We start from the raw sequence: 4594 nt of genomic DNA, 5'->3' as shown, positions 1-4594 counted from the left end.
ACCGTTGAAATCCTTGATATCTTGAAGTCAGATTTGATTCCTTCTTAAAATTCAAAAGAGTCAACATTAAATTAAGCAATAATGTATTAATAAACAATCACCTTTCTTTAATGTTTATTCATTTCGTTCGTGTATATTAGAGAAATTAAGAAATGAAAACTGTAACTGTACTTAGTTCCATTTTCGTATCGTTTATATGCATTACGGAAAACCGACCTTTTCCGGAATCGACTTTTGTTTTATCACCGGAAATGATATCGAAATTTGAATTTTGAAACGAAGACAGGATATCAACTAAGAGAGCCAAGAAAATTGTTTGTTACGCGATATATACTCACTTGGTAAGAATGATTAATCTCTTAAGATGAAACTTGTGCATTCATTTTGTGTGTTCAATCATAATCGGAACCAATACATCAGTTTCTAGAGGTGCGGATCAAGGTTTTGAAAAAAGGGGCCCCTTCCCAAGGCAAGCAAACGTTTGGAGTGATACTTGTAAATAGTCTATGCATTTATCTTATATGTAGCTCCATAAGGGGGTTGGGGCCCCTAAATCCGCCACTGTTCTAGCATCTACGTACACCAATTATGAATTTGTTCATTGATATAAAAATAAGGATATGTGGCTTGTGTGTTTGATTGCCAATACACCTTATCGCTATTTGTCCGCCATTACTGGCCATGGACACCACAAAAGTTCCCGTAAAATGTTGACGTCATAATAGAAAATATTTGTCACCACAATGGAAAGTAATACACCTTATCGCTATTTGTCCGCCATTACTGGACATCACACAACTGTCACAAGTTCCAGTAAAATTTTGACGTCATAATAAAAAATATCTGACGCCACAATGGAAAAGTGATTGTTGTTTGACGTCAAAAGTTAAAGCAGGACAGATTCTCGGGTCAAGCGGAAATAGCGATAAGGTGTATTATTGTATGACGTATGCTGACGTAAAAAGTTCAAGCGGGATAGATTTCCAAATACTGAAATAGCGATAAGGTGTATGAGACAGCTATCCACCAGAATTCAAATGACTTGGATAAAAGAAATTATAGGTCTCTGGACGGCTTTCAACACTGAGAAAACCCATACCATATAGTCCACTTTAAAAGGCCTTGACAAACAAATGTTAAATTTTTCTCAACACAATTGAAACAAAACAACTAACCGCCTACATTAAATACACATTATGAAAAACAAATATGACAGACTTAAACCAACAACAACTATTGCAATAAGCATGACTCAATACCTTGTTCCAAGGCACACAAACAAGTTACAATAACACTAATATAAGCACCATGTGAATATGGAGAGTGTATGTATGTATTTGCAAAACAGTAAATAAAATTTCCCTTAACAGCTTAATGAACATTACAAAGACTGTAAGACTTCAGTACAAGCAAGATGATATAAACTGTTGCTTAAAGTTATATTCATTGATTCATACACACAATGTACATACAATGTATCTTTTATTTTTTAACAGGAGCTAAAAGAAAAGCCACAAAGGACAAGTTCAATATGCAGGTTTACAATTTGGAAGTGGCACAGGTTCTTTGGAATGTCTACAACCTTTCAGGAGAAATTTTATTTTGAAGTAAGATTTTCATACAGAATTACTGTTATTCCATATTTAATTCAAATATTTAGCATAAACAATACATTACATTCAAGAATAAGGGCATACAATACAGAAAAGATATCTGGATATTTGTATAAATTTTTTTTTTTGTGACAAAACAGAAACAAAAGTTGTTTATTTAAATCAATCTTTTAGTCCAACAGTGTGCTTTCATAAACAACATATTTGCTTTCTTTTGAAGTATTTCAAATACATATAAACAACTCATTTAATGACATCTGTGTGTTTCTCGGAAGTTAAGTTATATTATTATCATCTTGCGAAAACAATGCGTAACACTTCAATAAGTTATTATGTGCCTATAGTATACTACTAGGACTGTATCATATGCTGTACAGAGTTTAACACTTAAAAAGGACAATAAGATGTTTAATGTAGCAGGGATTTTAAAGGTCCCTACATGATACAATGTATTTAATGAAAACTAAAAAAAAAAAACAAGAAAAGAACAGCCTGATTTTTACAAAACAATAAAAGAAAAAAAAATATGATAGACAACAATCAACGAGTATAATGAAATAAGACTCTTGACTGGACACATATCTAGTCTAAAGTTTTTTATGTGATTTGTTTTTATAACTGAATGAAGTTCAGCGTGGCATATTGCTCTCTCTTAACACGGTCGGCCATTTATCGTCCACTTCCGATAGACTATCATCGTTATTTGTTTCAAAACTTTAAAGGGGAGGGGATGTATATCTTTCAGGCAACGTGAATCGTTCTCTTATAAAGGAATGTACAAGAAGCTTATATATGAATGTAAGATTAATTTTTTTTCAGACGCATGGCACAGCAAGAAAAAGATATAAGACACTACACGACATTCCAAGTGATTTTGAATAAGACAATTAATTGACTTTTTCAATGTATTCTTAAATAAATCAAATACCGTATAGCGGGTTATTTTCGCGGGTATAAAATTTCGCGATTAAGGGGCAACAAAGTATACGAAAAATGTTGGCGGTTTTTATTTTGGCGAATTATTTAATCCCAATTAAATATGTTGGCGGATAATGAAATGGTTGCAGTTAAAAAGTTGTAAAAATTGACAAACAAGGGTCTATTGTTATAGTTAAATGATTGTTTTACCTGCATGACGTTTTATTTATTGATAATATTTTAATACAGTTAATCAATAGAATACCGGAAAGTAATTTGTCACAGGTGTACAAACTTCTTGTAAATGTTACGGTTAATTAGTTACAAAATTGACCGGACCTTTGATGTACTAATTATATTATAAAATTATCATGATTGACTTGCAACTGTTATATAATTTGACATTAATTAATAAGGATGAAATACCTGACAAGCGTACCTTACACTCTTATATTATTATTTATTTTATTATGTAACCAATAAACTAATTAACACCTGACAGCCAGTGAACAATCGCCTTTTGCATTTATTTTGTTTGAATTAACATAAACCGTTATTGATCCGTCGAACGGGAAAAAAATAGTTAGTTTACGAAACGCTTTAGCTATTAGAAGGTATCGAACGTATGCATAAATTTTAGCGGAATTTATTTTCGTGATTCCCCCTCACCCGCCAAAATAAGCGAAAATAAACACCCCGCGAAGATAACCCACTATACGGTAGTTGATGTAAAATGGTGTTTTGTTCTAATCTCTTAAGCCAATTATCAATAATGTAATCCTATTAGAAGTGTTACGTTTGAGTTTAGAAAGAGAAGTTATATTGAAAAATCTGAATTTGGGACACAAGTTTTAGTCGATGTAACTTCAACTTAAAAATGTGTATAATGTTTGCATAATGTCCAATGGCAAATATGTCATGCATGTTCAGGTTGACATATGCATGATGTGTATAAGATAGGTAATAAAAGTTGAGAGTAAAAAACTAAACATTATACCATTGTGGTAGGAATGTGGGCTTTCTTGCACTGTCTGTCGTCTGTCCACCTATATTTGTCGGATTTTGTCCAACAAATATTTTCATTACTGTTTTTCCCAAAACTGCTGATCAAGATGAGCTGCTTGATAAAGATGAACTGTGATGTGTGAACATTTTTGCATCTGGAACCTGCTTCCTGTTTGCTTATACATTGTATTTCAAAATGTTCTCAAATTTTTCATTACTTTTATTGGTAATGCTGCTGAACAGAATGACTTCATATTTGGTAAGTGGCTTGACCATGATGAGTTGTGTCTGCCATTTGGGATATGTCAAAATTTGTAGATACTTCTTGTTTTCAGATACTTTGAATTGTGAATTTTCATATGCTTAGCAAAACAACTGACTTCTTCTTGTTTGTATATAGAATGAATCATTGTGTATCTATTAAACTAATGATTTGTTATATGAAAAAGCAGGAAACTCAATCAAAAGTACAGAAATTTTTATATTGATATGATCTAGATATCAACCAAAAACATCTTCTTAAAACATTTTGAAAATACTTTTTAGGCACAGTCTCACCTGAAAGGAAACATCCCAAAAACATTTTTATAACATTATTTGATGTTCATGATGTTTTTAAACCTTCAGAAAATATTTCTAGAAAATATTTTGTAAAAGATTATCAAAATGTTTTATACGCCATTGGTTTTCACATTATCATGATATTTCTTGACAACATTTTAATTATATTATGCAAATATTTTAGAAAATATATTAGAAAACGTTTTAGTGATATATATTCAAAAACGTTTTAGTGATATATAATCAACCATACATTTTATGTTTTTCTCACGTTTTTTGTGATATTTTCATGACATTAGACACAACATTTTAATAACATTTTAAAGATGTTTTTGTGTTTGCTGGGTATGCATACCAAAATTTTTAAAACGGGAGGTATTTTTATTATCCATTCTCCCTCTTTTTTGTTTCATATTTCAAATCCTTGATGGTTTGTCAAGGTCGTCAATCGAATAAAAGATTTTTCGAACGCTTTGGAAGAACAAGACCACAAAACT

At 31.3% G+C, this 4594-nt stretch overlaps 1 long non-coding RNA gene across 1 annotated transcript; it reads left to right on the top strand.

The window, feature by feature from the left end:
• Window positions 1-223: 223 nt before the first annotated feature.
• Window positions 224-2537, top strand: LOC127706843 (uncharacterized). Its single transcript, XR_007984585.1, has 3 exons — window positions 224-341; window positions 1497-1607; window positions 2433-2537. It is a non-coding gene; the product is annotated as an uncharacterized LOC127706843 (long non-coding RNA).
• Window positions 2538-4594: the final 2057 nt, after the last annotated feature.

Source organism: Mytilus californianus, unplaced genomic scaffold, assembly GCF_021869535.1.
Source record: "Mytilus californianus isolate M0D057914Y unplaced genomic scaffold, xbMytCali1.0.p SCAF_6, whole genome shotgun sequence".
In the NCBI taxonomy this organism is placed as follows: domain Eukaryota; kingdom Metazoa; phylum Mollusca; class Bivalvia; order Mytilida; family Mytilidae; genus Mytilus; species Mytilus californianus.
This window is presented reverse-complemented; position numbering and strand designations above follow the sequence as displayed.